The 18,491-nt window shown below is 42.8% G+C and overlaps 1 protein-coding gene across 2 annotated transcripts in view; it reads right to left on the bottom strand.

Moving 5' to 3' along the window:
• The window catches only part of pemt (phosphatidylethanolamine N-methyltransferase), a 79,765-nt gene that overhangs the window by 8,442 nt on the left and 52,832 nt on the right, over window positions 1-18,491 (bottom strand). The window lies entirely within an intron of this gene.

The following is an 18,491-nucleotide window of genomic DNA, read 5'->3' as shown; positions in this document are numbered from 1 at the left end:
TAAAATAATATTACTGCGTTTGTATAATGATATTATTAATGTGTAAAACAATATTATTACTACGTTTGTATAATATTATTATTTCTGCACTTGCATAATATTATTGTGTTTGTATAATAATATTATTAATGTGTATAATATTATTACTACTGCGTTTGTATAATAATATTATTACTGCGTTTGTATAAAAATATTAATGTGTTTGTATAATAATATTATTAATGTGTATAATATTATTATTACTGCGTTTGTATACCAGCGACGCCTTAGGTGATGACAACACTTTCATTGATCGAAAAGAGAGAGAGAGAGAGAGAGAGAGAGACAGACAGAGGCAGACAGACAGACAGACCAGACAGAGACAAACAGAGAGAGCGAGAGAGACAGAGAGAGAGAGCGCGAGACAGACAGACAGACAGACAGATGCAGACAGACAGAGACAGACAGAGAGCGCGAGGCAGACAGACAGACAGACAGACAGAGACAAACAGAGAGAGCGAGAGAGACAGAGAGACAGACGCAGACAGACAGACAGACAGACAGACAGACAGACAGACAGACAGACAGACAGACAGAGGCAGACAGACAGACAGGCAGAGACAAACAGAGAGCGAGAGACAGACAGAGAGCGCGAGACAGACAGACAGAGAGACAGAGACAGACAGACTGAGAGAGCGAGAGAGAGACATACAGAGAGAGAGAGAGAGAGAGAGAGAGAGAGCGAGGCGAGACAGACAGACAGACAGACAGAGAGAGATAGCGACAGACAGACTGAGAGAGTGAGAGAGACAGACAAAGAGAGCGCGAGACAGACAGACAGACAGAAAGATACAGAGACAGACAGAGACAGAGAGCGAGAGAGAGACAGAGAGCGAGAGAGAGAGAGAGAGAGAGAGAGAGAGAGAGAGAGAGAGAGATGGGCAGACATAACAGACAGACTTTCACAGACACACAGCCTGCAAGAGATTTAAAATAAACAATCATTCCTGGAACTTGATGAGACTGAAAATTCACGTTTTAAATCATTTAACACAGCAATCACTGCTCCCATGTCAGCAGCACAACTCTAGCTCAACATATCATATAAATATATATAATATATAACATATAATATTGATTATTTATATATATTTATAATATAATCTATGTAACAATGTATATATATATAATCTATATAACATAATATAAAAACATAATTTAACACAGTGATCACTGCTCCCATGTTTCCATGTCAGCAGTGGGCTGACCTCCATCAATCGATTATCCCAACCACTCATCCTGCTCTCAGGGTCGCATTATAAGCACAACTTCAACCAGAGATGGTATAATTAATGTGTTCTGGATGCTCTCTAATGTGGAAGACTAACAGATAATATAAATATATATTATATGTATGTGTGTGTGTGTGTGTGTATATATATATGTATATATGTGCTTGTGTGTGTGTGTATATATATGTGTGTGTGTGGAAGAGTAACAGATAATATAAATATATATTATGTATGTATATATGTAATGTGGAAGAATAAGATAATATAAATATATATTATATATGTATGTATGTATATTTATAATGCAATGTGGAAGAGTAACAGATAATATAAATATATATTATATATTATGTATGTATATATGTAATGCAATGTGGAAGAGTAACAGATAATATAAATATACATTATGTATACGTGTATGTAATGTGGAAGAGTAACACATAATATAAATATATATTATATATGTATGTATGTATATATGTAATGCAATGTGGAAGAGTAACATATAATATAAATATACATTATGTATGTATGTATGTATGTTATCTGGAAGAGTAACATAATCACATCCTCTGTTTTATTTGACGATGTTGAATTTATTTTTTGCTTTCCTCGACATTATGTTTTGTTGCTGTGGAATATATAGTATACATAAAATGAAAATCACACACACACACACACACACACACACACACACACACACACACACACACACACACACACACACACACAGCAGTGACCCAGATATTACACAAACTGGCACAGTGACATAAATGTATTCTGTAATTTCATCAGCAGCAACAGCACTGAATGACACAGATTACACAGCGGAGCGAGGGCAGGTTCGAGTGCTCACACTGCCATCAGCACATCACAAACACACACACAGTCAACACACACAGCCAGGCAGCAGGTTGTGTAATCACAGTAGCAATTTAACCATTCCAAATCACATGCTTTGACCATGGCTGTAATTACACGTCAGAAGTAACTGCAGCTTTTATATACAGGTTTGTTCCAGAACTGAAAGCTGCCTCTCCATGTTTAGCTTTGACTCTGGGGACAGCAAGTACACCTTTCCCAGACCATCCGAGTGGTCTGGATAGTTCATAGTGTAGCAGGACATCAGAAATGTATTTCGGCCCTAAACCATTCAGTACTTTATAAACCAAGAGCATAATTTTAAAATCCATTCTTCTCCATCCATCCATTATCTGAACCGCTTATCCTGCTCAGGGTCGCGGGGATGCTGGGGCCTATCCCAGCAGTCATTGCGCAGCAGGTGGGGAGACACCCTGGACAGGCCGCCAGGCCATCACAGGGCCGACACACACACACACACACACACACACACACACACACACACACACACACACACACACACACACACACACACACACACACACACACATACATACAATTTAGTACAGCCGGTTCACCTGACCTACATGTCTTTGATTCACCTGACCTACATGTCTTTGAGTCACCTGACCTACATGTCTTTGATTCACCTGACCTACATGTCTTTGAGTCACCTGACCTACATGACTTTGATTCACCTGACCTACATGTCTTTGAGTCACCTGACCTACATGACTTTGATTCACCTGACCTACATGTCTTTTATTCACCTGATCTACATGTCTTTGATTCACCTGATCTATGTCTTTGATTCACCTTACCTACATGTCTTTGAGTCACCTGACCTACATGTCTTTGAGTCACCTGACCTACATGTCTTTGAGTCACCTGACCTACATGTCTTTGAGTCACCTGACCTACATGTCTTTGATTCACCTGACCATGTCTTTGGACTGTGGGAGGAAACCGGAGCACCCGGAGGATACTCACACAGACATGCGAGAATATTCATCAATTCTTCTCATCCTCCTTAATTAAATATTACGTCATCACCTGCCACGGAACATATTGCATCATTATAGCACCACTTTTTGAGAAAATCACCAATGTGACTCATCCTTAAAAGAATATAATCTAAACACAGGGATCCCGGTTCGAATCCTTGTGCTACCTCCGGCTTGGTCGGGCGTCCCTACAGACAGAATTGGCCGTGTCTGCGGGTGGGAAGCCGGATGTGGGTATGTGTCCTGGTCGCTGCACTAGCGCCTCCTCTGGTCGGTTGGAGAGTGTGTTCGGGGGGGGGGGGGACTGGGCAGAATAGTGTGATCCTCCCACGCGCTACGTCCCCCTGGCGAAACTCCTCGCTGTCAGGTGAAAAAAAAGCAGCTGACGACTCCACATGTATCGGAGGAGGCATGTGGTAGTCTGCAGCCCTCCCCGGATCGGCAGAAGGGGTGGAGCAGCGACTGGGAGGGCTCGGAAGAGTGGGCTAATTGGCCAGATACAATTGGGGAGAAAGGGGGGGGATTCCCCCCCCCAAAAAATCAAAAATCAACCCAAACTCTGGCTTTTACCAATGAGATGAAAACAGGAAGTACTTCCTACCCTGTCCTGTTCTCCACTCTGTTCTTCCTGCTATCGTAGATTGACAGTTTGGCCTCCCCTACTGCCAGATTTATTTTCCAATTTTCAAGTTTTTTTGGAACAGGTATACAAAGCACACAAACAACAACAACAACAACAACGACAAAAATAAACATGCAGGAATCCCCCCTCCCCCTCAAGGCTAAAAAAAAAAAAGGACTACGCAGGGATTTCTTATTCCAATTCCACATAATAAACGTATTTTTGAAGACGATATAAAGTTGTACACATATATCTATAAGTATTTTCGTTACAACCAGGTAAATAAAAAGTACATTCAATAAAAGGGAAACCCTTCAAAAAAGTCTATGAAAGGACTCAAGGTCAAAGTAAAGTTTTTGCGGGTTTTACATATTTTATATCGGAGCTTTTCTAAATGTAGAAAGGACAGCACCTCCCTCAACCACTGCAAAAATGATGGCACTTTATTTGACTTCCAGTTAAATAGGATAAGTCTGCGTGCTAGTAATGAGGCAAATGCTAGAGCATTTGCCTGCAAAGTTGTGACCTTACAGTTAGGGGGTGGTATGCCAAAGACGGCTGTGTGAAAATCAGGGTTTATGGTCTGTTTACAGATATGTGAGAATACATTAAATATCTGTCCCCAATAACTGTTGAGGGAGGGGCATGCCCAGAACATGTGTCCCACCGAGGCTGGACTATGACTGCACCTCGGACAGCCAGGGTCTGTGGTGGGAAAGATTCTGGCAAGCTTGTCCCCCGAGTAGTGAAGACGGTGAAGCACCTTAAACTGAATTAACCCATGTCGTATACACAATGAAGACGTATGAATACGAGTTAAGCTGTCCCGCCATGCCTCTTCAGAAAGCTCTACACCCAAATCTCTCTCCCATGCAGTTTTTGTTTTGTCCCAGGATATCTGTTTCAATCCCTGTATCAGTGTGTAAATTATAGAGACCCGTTTTTTCCCCAAAGGGATCCTTCTCTAGAATAACATCTAATTGGCTCCTGGTTGGCAGATACGGAAATGAGGGAAACACTTTCTTGGCAAAACTACGGATTTGAAGGTATCTAAAAAAATGGGATCTGGGTATGTTATGGTCTTTGGTAAGTGTTTCAAATGAGGCGAATGTTCCATCTTTAAATAGATCACAGAAAAACACCAGTCCATTTCTATGCCAAAGTTGAAATGTGTTATCTATCACAGATGGCAAGGAGAATTGATTATTTGCTACTGGAAAAAGACCGCTAGCATGCTTTAATCCAAAATGCCTCCTAAACTGGAGCCATATCCTAAGTGAAGCTTTAACCACCGGGTTTGTTATTTGTATGTTACGATTATGTTGTAGTGGAGAGGTGAATATCGGTAAAGGATTGGATAAGAGTTCCATGTGAACCCAATCTGTACCCTGTTGATTCTCATATGTAAATGCCCAATGTAAAAGTTTTACAGTGTTCACAGCCCAGTAGTAACAAATAAAGTTAGGCAAACCTAATCCCCCTGTCTCCTTAGGGACCTCCAAGTATATTTTCTTCATCCTGGGGTTTGAATTGTTCCAGATGAACGGTGAAATTAATCTTATCTAATTGTTGAAAAGTTGTCTTAGGTATGAATATGGGAATCATTTGAAAAAGATAGAGAAATCTGGGTAAGACTGTCATTTTAACTATATCAATGCGGACCGCTAATGAAATTGGTAGCGTTGACCACTTTTTAAAATCTTGTTTTGTTCGTTCTATTAGTGTTTTAAAGTTATGGTTATATAACCTCCCCATTGTATGAGTGACTTTGATTCCTAAATATGTAAATACATTATGTTCAAGTTTGAATGGAAAGCTAGAGTAGTCTCTATCAGTGTGGTTAATCGGAAAAAGCAAGCTCTTTGAATAGTTTATCTTATAACCTGACAGGCGACCAAAGTTATCCAGGGTAAGTAATAGTCTCGGTATAGATTCTATTGGGTTGGATATATATAACAGGTCATCTGAATAAAGTGATACCTTATGCAATTTACCACCTCGTGAGATACCTTTAATGCCATCCTCTGCCCTAAGAGCTATAGCGAGTGGCTCAATTGCCAAATCGAACAAGTAAGGAGAGAGGCTGCAGCCCTGTCTGCAGCCCCTATGGAGTGAAAAATAATCAGAAATAATATTATTCGTCCGCACTGCAGCTGTCGGTGAGCAATACAATATTTTAACCCACGCTAGGAATGCGAAACCAAAGCCAAACCTTTCTAGAACAGCAAATAGATATTGCCATTCGATGCGGTCAAATGCCTTCTCAGCATCTAAAGAAATCACTACTTCTGTCTGTTCTACGGAATGTGGTGTGTACAGTACATTAAATAGGCGGCACATGTTGTAGAATGACTGCCTGCCTGGTATAAAACCAGTTTGATCAGGGTTAACAACCGTTGGGACAACAGTTTCAATACGGGGGGCCAAGATTTTTGTAAGGATTTTGTAGTCGCAATTCAACAAGCTTACAGGACGGTAGGAGCCACACATTAGGGGATCTTTTTCTTTTTTAAGTAACACTGATATGATTGCCTGCATCATAGTTTGGGGCAATTTCTGTTGGTTAAAATTTTCTGTCAGTTCTCTCAATCCACATATTTAAAATGTTCCTGGTCTGTTGAGTAGCTCTCTGCCCAAGAAGAGAAGCCAAGGTCTGGGTGTCGGTCAGTTCAGGACCAGATACATCCAATATTCTCCTCAGTGACCACTCCAGTGGTGGATAGCATGCTGATAAGACCCGGTGTTGTGCTGTCTTGAACATCCATTCTGGTCCCATTAATGAGAGGCTCTTCCATTAGCCAGTGCAAAGAGCTTGCAGGCTCCAGTCTCATCCATTCAAATACATTTAATGTCTTAAAAAGTGCTTGATAAAAAGGAGGCATTCACATAGATTTGCAAACTAAACTCCATTAAAAACATTGCAGTGTCTAGACCCAGACCAGCTGTCCCGCTGAAGATGCTGCTTGTCAAATCTTTCCAAACAACATCTTTTAGATCTGTAAGATATCTCTTTACAAACTGTAATCTGAAAGTAGCTATTCTGTTTTGTATGTGTATTAGACCTTGCCCCTCTCCTCAGTTATCCCAAATAAAAAGGTTGTCACTTACCCATATAACAAACCTTGGATAATCAAAGAGCTCAAATCAGTTATTAATAAAAAGAAAAGGATCTTTTACACTGGCAATCCTCTCAAGAAAAAGGTTGTCTCCAGAGAAGTGCGGAAGGAAATAGCTAAAGCCAAAATGAAGTACAGGAAAAAATAGAAATACAATATAGCCGTGGTGACCTTGGAGCAGCCTGGCAAGGGATAAAATCAATGGCCTCCATTAACCAATATGCAAGTGAGACCAAGCAACTTATCAGTGTTAATGGAGTGGAGGATGCTGATCCGTCAAACACTTTTAATTCTTTTTTCTGTAGTGCTGAAAGGTCTGATTTTACACATAATGTTTCCATGTTGTGGGAGTCCCTTGTACCTCAGAATGATAATGTGATATCTCAAGAACGTGTCACAGCCTTATTTAAGAAAATGAACATAAGGAACATAGGATGTTGTATTGCTGTAAAGCCCCCTGAGGCAAATTTGTGATATTGGGCTAATAAAATAATATTTACCTGACTTGACTATCAATTAAAACAATCCCATCATCTTAATCAGATGTTTTTTTTTGTTTTTTTTTTGCTGTAAAACATTTATCCAGTGTACATGATACCTCCAACTCCCTCTAAAATTATTCCACCCCTTGCACAGTCATCCGTTACTTCTGAATAAAGAAATACAAACTTAATCACCTGACAGCTCTTGGATACGTTCTTTCACACTGATCAGCCAAAACACTAAAACTACCTGAGGCCACTGCCATCGGGGAATACCGTTGCCATGAAGGGGTGTACTTGGTCTTCAATGATGTTTAGGTATGTGGTACGTGTCAAAGTAACATCCACATGAATGCCAGAACCCAAGATTTCCCAGCAGAACATTGCACAGAACATCATCATATTTATTCCACTGGCTTACCTTCTTCCTTATAGCGCATCCTGGTGCCAACTCTTCCTCAGGTAAACAATGCACATGCACCCAGCCATCCACATGATGTAAAACAAAACATGATTCATCAGATCAGGCCACCTTTTTCCATTTCTCCATGGTCAAGTTCTGATGCTTGTGTTTCCATTGTAGGCAATTTCAGTGGTGGAGAAGGGGCCCTCTGACTGGTCTGTGGCTACACAGCCCCATATGTAGCAAGCTCCAATGCACTGTGTTCTGACACCTGTCTATCATAGCCAGCATTAACTTTTTCAGGAACTTCAGCGACAGTAGCTCTTCTGTGGGATAGGACCAGACGGGCTAGCTTTCACTCCCCATGCACATCAAGCCTCGAGCACCCATGACCCTTTCACCAGTTGTCCTTCCTTGGACCACTTTTGGTAGGTACTGACCACTGCACACCGGAAACACCCCACAAGACCTGTCGTTTTAGAGATGCTCTGATCCAGTCATCTAGCCATTACAATTTGGCCTTTGTCAAAGTCGCTCAGATCCTTACGCTTGCCCATTTTTCTTGCTTCCAACACATCAACTTCAAGAACTGACTGTTCACTTGCTGCCTAATATATCCCACCCCTTGTCAGGTGCCATTGAAATTAGATAATCAATGTTATTCACTTACCTGTCAGTGGTTTTAATGTTTTGGCTGATCGTTGTATACCATGAATCTACACTCAGCCAAATAGAAAAAAAGTTTTACTGTTGTATTCTAAGCTGTAAAAGTTGGATGTATTATCAGCAAACACATAAAACCCCCCACAAAACCTACCCACCTGCCCAAAATCCCCTGCCTATATGACACGTGCCGAAAGCTGCAGGTGCGACAGCGACATCACCGTGACATTGGGTTTATCCCTATGACAACGGCCCTTTCAGACAGAGGGCATAAATTCACCTGTGAAGGGCTGGAACATAAAAGACCCAGTCCTCTGTTTCTACATCAACATCATCTCTAACTCCAGCAATCTCTGACACACAAATTCAGATGCAGAGAGATAAAGAGAGAGAGCGAGAAATAAGGAGAGATAGATAGAGAGAGGTAGATAGATAGATAGAGAGAGAGAGACAAACAGAGTGAGAGAGAGAGAGAGAGAGAGAGAGAGAGAGAGAGAGAGAGAGAGAGAGAGAGAGAGAGAGAGAGAGAGAGAGAGAGAGAGAGATAGAGAGAGATTTCAGCGGTCGAAAATGCAAGAAAGTGAAACTGACTGTTGCTACATGGAACGTTCGGACAATGTTGGACAACCACACCAGACCTGAGAGAAGAACTGCATTGATTGCTAAGGAGCTAGGGAGATACTGCATTGACACTGCTGCTCTCGAAGAAACGAGGAATGAAGGCCAAGGACAAATACAAGAGCGCAACTACATCTTCTTCTGGATTTGAAAGGCCATAGAAGGAGAGATGCTGGAGTGGCCTTTGCCATTACCAACACAATTGTATCCAGATTGCCCAATCTACTATTAGGAATTTCTGAGAGGATTATGAGTCCCTGTGTGTGTGTGTGTGTGGGGGGGGGGCTCTTATCACTCATCAGAACGGATTACTCACTTCCCTCCACCATCACGGACAATTTCCCCATCGATATTATCCGCTCACCGGTCTCGCAGTGGAAACGCTGCCCCCCCGTCGGCAACGTAAACAAAAAAGGGGGAAACGAGGTGGGCTACATGCTAAGCTAAGTAGCGCTCCCTTCAAAGTTTCCGTCCCCAGCATCTTCATGGCTAATGTCCGATCGTTAGCTAACAAATGGACGAGATAAAACTCAGGGTGTCCTCTCAGAAAAGGCTGCGGAAATGCTGTCTGCTGATGTTTACAGAGACTTGGCTCAACAGCAATATAGCTGACTCGGCAGTCGAGACAGCGGGCCGCACAGCCTTCCGTGCTGATAGGACAGTGGACTCCGGCAAGATCCGTGGAGGAGGTTTGAGTATTTATGTCAATAACTCTTGGTGCAACAATATAAAGATCATTGAAAGGCATTGCTCTGCTGATCTCGAGCTCCTTATGATTCACTGCAGGCCTTTTTACCTGCCCAGGGCGCTAACGGCCATTACCATCGCCGCTGGATACATCCCCCCACATGCTAATGCTAAGGTAGCACTTGAGCAGCTACAATGTGCCATCAGCAGACAACAGACCAGGCAAGGCCAGGCCTTTATAATAGGTGGTGATTTTGGTGGTGATTTTAATCAGGCTAACCTCAAGGCTGTGTTGCTCAAATTCCATCAGCATGTCTCCTACCCCACTAGGGGACAAAAAACCCTGGATCATCTCTATACAAACATTAAGGACTCATACAAAGCTACTCCCTGTCCCCACCTGGGGCATTCTGACCACCTCTGCCTGTTCCTGGTCCCAGCCTACAAACCCCTAATAAAACAGGTCAAGCCAGCGGTAAAGACAATCACTGTCTGGCCAGAAGGAGCAGTCTCTGAACTCCAGGACTGTTTTGACAACACAGACTGGAGTATTTTTGCACATTCAGCTACCCATGGCTCCCATATAGACATTAATGAACAGACATCTGCCATACTAGCCTACATTAACTTTTGCACTGAGAGTGTCACAACAACAAAATCAGTCCGCACCTTTCCAAACCCGAAACTCTGGAAGACCAGTGAGGCCCGGCAGCTGCTGAAAGTCCGGGATGCAGCATTCAAGTCAGGTAACTGAGGCCTACAGCGCAGCCAGATCCAACTTCAAAAAGGGCATCAGAACAGCCAAACATAAATATTCCCTATGAATAGAGGACCACTTTCACAATAACTCTGATCCTCGGCGAATGTGGCAAGGCATTCAGTCTATCACAGACTACAAAAACTCTAATCGCGGTCCCACTGTCCATGATGCCTCTCTGCCAGACAAGCTAAATCATTTCTATGCCCGCTTCGACAAGGACAATACTGACCCAGCCACTCAGAAAACCAGGTGCTCACTCTATCAATTGCAGAGGTCAGAGAATCACTGCGCAGAGTGAACACACGGAAGGCTGCCGGACCGGATGGCATACCGGGTCGGGTCCTCCGGGAATGTGCCGACCAGCTGGCTGAGGTCTTCATAACTATATTTAACCTCTCACTGTCCCAATCCATAGTCCCGACATGCTTTAAGACCACCTCTATCATTTCTGTCCCCAAGAAACCAACATCCACATGTCTGAATTACTACCGACCATATCACTCACCCCCATTACCATGAAGTGCTTGGAGAGACTGGTTCTGGCTCACATCAAAAACATTATCCCCCCCACATTCGACCCACATCAGTTCGCCTACCGTCCCAAAAGGTCTACTGGGGATGCCATTGCAACTGCCCTGCACGTTGCTCTGACCAACCTTGAACTTAATAACACATACATCAGGATGCTGTTCATAGATTATAGCTCTGCCTTCAACACTATCATCTCTGCCAGACTAACCACCAAACTCATCTCCCTTGGCCTCAACCTCTCCCTCTGTAACTGGACCCTGGACTTCCTGACCAACAGACCTCAGTCTGTTAGGTTAGGTGACCACACCTCCTCCACCCTGACCCTCAGCACAGGTGCCCCTCAAGGCTGTGTTCTGAGCCCCCTCCTTTTCTCCCTCTTTACCCACGACTCCCTGCCAACTCACCCTTCAAATGTTATAGTTAAGTTTGCAGATGACACCACAGTCATTGGCCGTATCACCAACAATGATGAGACAGCCTACAAGGACGAGATTCAGCACCTCACATCATGGTGTACTACCAACAATCTAGTCCTCAATGTGCAGAAGACGAAGGAGCTGATTGTGGACTTCAGGAGGTCTAGAAGCTGCAGCCACACCCTCATACACATCAATGGGGTGGAAGTGGAACATGTTTCCAGCTTTAAATTCCTTGGAGTCCACATCAGTGAGGAACTTTCCTGGACATTAATGACAATAACCTGAATTGAATTTAATGTGTATGATCCAACAATGGGGTATCCAGATGAAGACAAGGAATGTTTCTACTAGAAATTGGCTGAAGTAACAGACAGTGTACCAAGCGCAGACAAGCTTCTCATGTTAGGAGATTTCAATGCAAGGATAGGCAAGGACCACTTAACCTATGAGGGTGTCATCAGAAAGTTTGGCAAGGGTAATAAGAATACCAATGGCGACCTTATGGGGAATTTCTGTGCTGAGCGTGACCTGTGTATCACAAACACCTTCTTCTCTCAGCCCGAAGAAAACTACTTCACCTGGATGCATCCAAGATCAAAGCATTTCCATTTGTTAAACTACGCTGTGACTCACAGGGGAATCTTGACAGAAGTACTATCAACAAAGGTGATGCATGGAGTGGAATGCTCAACTGATCACTACCTGGTCCGAACACAGTTGAGAATAAAACTAAAGATGAAGTCATGAAAAACACCCTGTGAAGCGTCGAAGAAACTGGATACTAACAAGCTAGCAAGCACAGAACATCAAATGAGACTAGTTGCAGTAATCACATGTGCTCTTCAATATGAAGAAAGGGTTGCAACAGGCGCAAGTAACATTGAAGAATGCTGGACACAAATGAAAGAGACCATCTATAATTCAGCAAAAGAGGTGCTTGGTCATCCAAAAATAAAATCGCCTGACTGGTTCCAAGATCAAGATGAAGCAGTCCAAGCAAGAACTGCTACAGGGAAAGCAAATGCTTAATAATGCCCACCTGAAAGAGAACTCAGAGAGGAGTCATGGGCCTTCAAGACAATTAAAGCCAAAGTTCAGAAGGACATTAGGGTGATTAAGGACAACTGGTGGAGCAAGAAAGCAGAAGAGCTGCAGGCCTTATCAGATCAAAATGATATGCATGGACTCTTCTCTGCACTGAGAGCCATCTATGGCCCAAGAAGCAATACGATAGCACCAGCAAAAATGGCAGATGGAAGTAAGCTGTGTACTGACCTGAAAGAGATCACCGAAAGATGGAAAGAGAACTTCTGCACCCTCTTGAATCAAGAAGGATCAGCAGATCCAAATGCGTGCCAATGGCTTACAAGAAGGCCGATAAGAGAAGACCTCTGTGAGCCGATCACAATGGCTGAAGTAGAGAAAGCACTTAAAGACACCAGAAGTGGGAAGGCACCAGGATAAGATGGCATCCCATCAGACATCCTGAAGCATGGTGGCTTAATACTTAAGTCAGAACTACCAAAGCTCAACAATGCCTACTGGTAAAACCTATGCCTTCCTCAAGACTTCAAAGATGCTTTGATTGTGACCATCTACAAGAAGAAGGGTGAACAAAGCAATTGTCGAATCTACCGTGGGCTCTCACTTCTGTCGAGTGCTGGAAAGGTCCTGGCTAAGATCATACTGAACTGGACAAAGATCCTTTCAGAGAGAAGTGTTGCCTGAAAGCCAATGTGGTTTCAGAGCTAGTAGATCCACCACAGACATGATCTTCACCCTGAGACAACTCCAAGAGAAAGCGACCGAACAGCACCAGCCACTTCACATTGTTTTTGTGGACTTTTCAAAAGCATTTGACACCGTTGATAGAGAGACACTGTAGAAAGTGCTAGAGACTAATGGCTGCCCCCAGAAACTGATCAGTGTCATCAGACTTTTCCACGATGATATGACAGGGAAAGTATCAATTGGAGGAGACATCAGCAATGCTTTCAACATCAAGCATAGAGTGAAGCAGGGATGTGTGCTTGCACTGACCCTATTCATGTTATATCTTGCTGCAGTCCTAGAAACAATGTCAGCCAACTTGAGAGGTGGCTTGTACATCAGGACCTGAACAGATGGAAACCTCTATAACCTTGCGAGACTCAAGGCGTCTACCAAAACAAGAGAACTCTGTGTTCAAGAGCTTCTCTATGCAGATGACTCAGCTCTGGTTGCCAGGGATCCTGGAAACATGCAAGAAGTAGTAGACCGCTTCTCTTCAGCGGCTACCCTTTTTGGACTGAAGATCAACATCTCCAAAACAGAGCTTTTGTACCAGCCTCCCCCTCAGAAAAGCCCCAAAGAATGTCAGCCCAGTATTTTTGTTAATGGAGCAACTCTCGAGACCACTGAGTGCCTTACCTATCGGGGCAGAGCTGTGACAGATACAAACTCCTCTGACTTAGAAGTGGACAGAAGAATCCAAGCGGCCACAAAAGCCTTTGGTGCCCTCCACAAATTACTTTGGTCCCACCATGACATCAGGCTGACAACGAAGATCAAGGTCTACAATACAGCTGTTCTCCCATCTCTACTATACTCCACTGAATGCATGACCCTGTATCACAAGCACATCAAGAAGCTCACCAACATACAGCTTCATCAGCTGCGAAAGCTAATGCAAATCAAATGGGAAGACAAGGTGCCCGACGTGGAAGTATTGAGACGTGCTGGTACTGTCAGTGTTGAAGCCCTAATAACAGCCTCCCAGCTCAGATCGGCTGGCCATGTGAGAAGAATGCCAGACAACCACCTACCAAAAGAGGTTTCCTACAGGGAGCTGTGCCAGGGAAAACGGAAGCAGGGAGGCCAAAAGCTACACTTCAAAGATGAGCTCAAGTGCCACATGAAGATCTCCGGCATAGATGACTCCAGCCGGGAGACAGTGGCCCTGGACAGACAGAGATGGCGCTCCACGGTAAGGCAAATGAGAACAGGTGCTGAACGAAAGAGACAAGAAGCCTATGATAAGGCCCACCATGCAAGACATAACAGACCAACTCAAACAACATTCGTCTGTGGCAAATGTGGACAATATTGTCACGCTAATGCGGGCCTGATGGCCCACAGGCGTGCTTGCTGAGCTTAAACTGCATCACAGTCATCATCGTTTTGATGGACTGCCGAAGAAGAAATCCCACTGACCACGGCCCCTTCAGACGGAGGGCACAAGTTCACCAGTGAAGGGCTGGAACATCAAAGACCCAGTCCTCCATTTCCACAACATCATCTTTAACTCCAGCAATCTCTGACGCACAAATTCAGATGCAGAGAGAAAGAGAGAGACAGAGAGAGTATGTGTGAGAGAGAGAGAGAGTGTGTGAGAGAGAGAGTGAGAAAGAGAAAAGAGAGAGAGGTAGATAGGGACTAACACAAGCTTCATCAGTAGAGTGATGGCAAAAGCACGGTGGTGAATTGTGTGAAAAGAATAATTACTCACTTCAAGACATGCCAACAGAACAAGGAGCTGAGTGGGTCAAACAACACCAAGGGGGGGGGGGTCAAAAAATGGATCCAAAGCATTGGAGGAGGAGGAAGGAGGTGGAAGAAGGAATGGAGGCGTATCATCCAACTGTGATCACTTAGCAACTATGCAAGTTGGTCACCAGGCAGTCACATGGTCACAGTTGTCATGGAGACAAAGTACACACAAGTACATGTAAAAGTGTTTTTAAATTTTTTTTTTAATTCCCCCATTTTAAGAGGGAAAACATTTGCAGCTGAGGGAATTATTTTTTACCATACAGATCCGTGCATGATGTGTGTGTGTGTGTGTGTGTGTGAATTTGTGTGTGTGTGAATGAGAGAGAGAGAGAGAGAGAGAGAGGTACAGACACGTACACGCACACGTGCGCACACACATACACATGCGCGCGTGACACACAGCTAGTTAAAATGTATCCATTCTCCGGTAAATTAGTTGCACCAGGTTAGTCTTGTCACCTGTTTCATTTTGTTCATGTTCTGGTTCAATTCATTTCTTTTCTTTCACAAATGAAATCTTTTAAGATAAGTTTTTGGAGTATTCAGGGTTTATACTCCAGCACTTTTGGTCTTAAAACCACAGACCCTGATTTTCTAAATGATATAAATGATATTGATGTTTTGATGCTGTTAGAAACATGGTATCGATCTGATGCAGTGACTCAGTGTCCCCCAGGCTATGGTGAAATCACGGTGCCTTCAGTTAAGCTGAACACAGCGCACCGGGGTAGAGACTCAGGAGGAATTGTGATCTGGCTCAAAGCTGATCTCACCAAATATACCACAATCGTAAAACAAACCAAAAACCAAATTTGGCTAAAAATTAATAAGCTGGTTTGTGAGGTAGATGTATATTTGTGTGCAATATACACCCCTCCATCAGAAGGGGTGTATATTGGGGAAGAAGGGGAAGAAGAGTTCTACAACTCTCTACACACAGAGATATGTCACTTTCAAGCCCAAGGCAAAATACTTTTGCGTGGGGACTTTAATGCATGGACAGGTTCAGAAACTGACTGTACAGACCACACAGGAGATCAACATATATTCACAAAATCACTTCTGACCCCTCACCCACAGCCAGGAGGAACAACTCAGACAAAACAACAAACAGAAATGGGAAGGAGTTAGTGCATCTCTGCAGAGCCTCGGGCCTGTATATATTAAATGGGAGGATCAGCGGGGACCGTTTGGGACGTTTCACCTACTGCTCAGCTCTTGGGACAAGTGTTGTTGATTATGCCATCTCAGACATGGACCCATCCGCATTCAGTGCCTTCACTGTCAGAGCACTAACCCCCCTTTCAGACCACAGCCAGATTAATATTTACATGAAAAAACACACTAGAGATACTTTTAAGAAACAGCCCAGTAAGCTGTACAATCTAAGCCAGTCATACAGATGGGCTCCAAACAGTGCCCAACAATTTGTACAAATTTTGAATTCACCCGAAATAAAAAATACAATCAACACCTTCAACAATTCACACTATCAAAATAACTTTGAAGACGTTAATAAATCGACAAAAGATATTAACCACATCTTCCAAAAAGCTGCACTAAATGAAAACTTGGAAAAACAAAGAAACCCCACCATTGAAACGGTAAACAAAAAATCTCTGAAAACAAATGGTTTGAAAATGAATGTAAAGAAATACGAAAACACTTGAGACAGCTATCAAACCACAAACACAGACACCGACATGACCCAGCACTACAACATGAATACTCTGAAAGTCTAAACCAGTATAAACAGATGATTAGACAAAAGAAATTCCACTACACCAACGAAACACTTCAAGAAATTGAAAACTCAGTAGACCAGGGTCAGTTCTGGGGTATGCTGAACAGCTTAGAAACGATAAAGCCACAACAATTAACAATACAAGATGGAGACATTTGGAGAAAACATTTTAATAACGTCTATACAAGTATCCCACCAGAGGAACTGAACATAAACCAAATTGAAATTAAAACAAAGTTAGACAACCTTGAATCAGCCATCAAGAATAATCAAAATCCATTAGACTACCCAATTAAACAAAAAAAGTTAACAGAGAAACTGAAAACTCTTCATTCAAAAAAAGCTTGTGGCACGGATGGCATCAAAAATGAAATGCTGAAGAACAGTACCCCAGAGTTACACACTGCCATTGTTAAGCTGTTCAACATCACACTGACTGCCGGCTGCTTTCCCAATGTCTGGAACCAAGGGCTGATCACCCCAATCTATAAAAATGGAAGCAAATTAGACCCTAATAACTATAGAGGGATCTGTGTCAGCAGCAATCTTGGGGAAATATTTTGTAGTATCCTGAATTCCAGGATACAAGCCTTTATTCAAGAAAAAAAACATACTTAGTAAATGTCAAATTGGCTTTCTCCCTCAAATTACAGAACCTCTGATCATATATACACCTTACACACTTTAATTAATAAACATGTCCACCAAAAAAAGGGAGGGAAAATATTTGCTTGTTTCATAGATTTTTAAAAAAGCCTTCAATTCCATCTGGCATGAAGGACTTTTCTACAAAATCCTTCAAAGTGGACTAGGGGGTAATGTTTATGATCTTATAAAATGTATGAACAAACACAACCAGTGTGCTGTGAAAATTGGACAGCAAAGAACAGAATATTTTACCCAAGAACGCGGTGTGATGTAAGGATGCTGTTTAAGTCCAACATTATTCAACCTGTATATAAATGAACTTGCAGACCAGCTGGACCGTTCAGCAGCTCCAGGTTTCACACTCTATGATGCAGAGATTAAATACCTACTTTATGCAGATGACCTTATTCTGTTGTCCCCAAGCAGTGATGGTCTTCAATATAACCTATCCATCCTAGGAAAATACTGCCAAAACTGGGCATTGGATGTAAACTTTAAGAAAACCAAAATCATGATCTTTCAGAAAAAACCCAGATGCCTTGAAAACAAATACCACTTCACTTTGAATAACACCCTAATTGAACACACAAAAAACTATACGTACCTTGGTCTGTCCATATCTGCATCAGGAAGTTTCAGTATGGCAATACACGCACTCAAAGAAAAAGCATGCAGGGCAATGTATGCATTAAAAACTAAATTATTAAACATTAATATTCCAGTTAGAGTCTGGACAAAAATATTTGATGATGTTATTTTAACCATAGCTTTGTATGGAAGTGAGGTCTGGGGCCCGCTCAGTGGATTGGAGCATGGCTCATGGCACAAACACCCGATAGAGGCCCTCCACACTGAATTCTGCAGGAAAATATTAAATGTTCAATGGAAGACACCAAATAACGCCTGCCGAGCAGAACTGGGGCGTTTCCCACCACTGTTAAACATCCAAAAACGAGCCATAACATTTCGGACGCATCTAAATTCAAGCCCAAAAGACACCCTTCCATTCAAGGAATTAAAAACCCAAGAGCTGAACCCTGAAAACAGTCCCCTCAGCCAGCTGATGGTAAAGCTAAGCAACCAGGCTCCCATCAGCACTGCCTCAAAACACAGCAGAATAAAACAAATTAT

This window comes from Lampris incognitus, chromosome 17, assembly GCF_029633865.1.
Source record: "Lampris incognitus isolate fLamInc1 chromosome 17, fLamInc1.hap2, whole genome shotgun sequence".
NCBI lineage: Eukaryota > Metazoa > Chordata > Actinopteri > Lampriformes > Lampridae > Lampris > Lampris incognitus.
Note: the sequence above shows the minus strand (reverse complement) of the source record. Positions and strands in the feature narration are given on the sequence as shown.